This window comes from Priapulus caudatus, unplaced genomic scaffold (assembly GCF_000485595.1).
Source record: "Priapulus caudatus unplaced genomic scaffold, Priapulus_caudatus-5.0.1 Scaffold13726, whole genome shotgun sequence".
In the NCBI taxonomy this organism is placed as follows: domain Eukaryota; kingdom Metazoa; phylum Priapulida; class Priapulimorpha; order Priapulimorphida; family Priapulidae; genus Priapulus; species Priapulus caudatus.
The window spans coordinates 1-1053 of NW_014590787.1; the positions used below are offsets into that span (position 1 = coordinate 1).

Below are 1053 nucleotides of genomic sequence, written 5' to 3' on the forward strand. Positions count from 1 at the left end.
TTTGCAGCGTTACACACACGCACACGCACACGCATGCACGCACGCACGCACGCACACAGACACACACACACATGCACACACATACACACGCATACATGAATGCTCGATTGGATATCGAATGGATTGAATCGATATTGAATCGATACACGCATCTTCATTGTTTTCCTGGCAGAGATAACACAATATATAATATATTCTATCTAGAAATATCATCAGAGATCAGAGAATTAAGTATGTAAAATTAATAACAACAATGGGGATCTGCTCAGATCTCAGAGGGCAGAGCGCTAGCTTAATTAGTATAGCGGAACGATACCAAGGGACCTTAATTGCCCACAATAAGTAGCTATACCCGCTAATACCCGCATCCTCCATAGTTTTCCTGACAGGAATTACTCTCCAAATCATCTCTAACAGTTTGACAAATCTGTTTATCTATAATAACTTAGGAGCTTACAAAAGTGTTGAAGTTTAACATGTCAAGGGCGATTAGCTCAAATGGTAGAGTGCTCGCTTAGCAAGCGAGAGGTAGCGGGATCGATACCCGTATCTTCCATATTTTTTCTTGGAAGAGATCAATACATTATATAATACTTTTTACAAAACATATAATATCACTTAACACAATCATATTCATTGTAATGCGTTTATTATAGACACCAACAGTAAACGCGAACGATTGTCACCGAATACAAATTACATATACGAACAAAATAAAATCTTTCAAGTTTAGAAATACAAATTACTGCTAGTACAAGAACGGTAGGAGTCAGCACTATCTAATAGTTCTGACACCTAACCAATGTATGATTGGGTTGGAAGCACTTGGGGATTAGTAGAGTAGAGATCAGTGGTTGGGAGAGTATAAATACCAATTTTTACAAAACCTATAATATCACTCAACACAATCTGTATGTGTGTCTGTCTCTGTGTGTGTGTATGCATGTGTGTGTCTGTCTGTGTGTGTGTGTGTGTGTGTGTGTATGTGTGTGCGCGTGTGTGCGTGCGTGCGTGTCTGTGAGCATGCGTCTGTCTGTGTGTGTGTGTGTGTGT

At 39.6% G+C, this 1053-nt stretch overlaps 1 non-coding gene across 1 annotated transcript; it reads left to right on the plus strand.

The window, feature by feature from the left end:
• The first annotated feature begins 483 nt into the window (after window positions 1-483).
• Trnaa-agc lies at window positions 484-556 on the plus strand. The gene has a single exon. It is a non-coding gene; the product is annotated as a tRNA-Ala (tRNA).
• Window positions 557-1053: the final 497 nt, after the last annotated feature.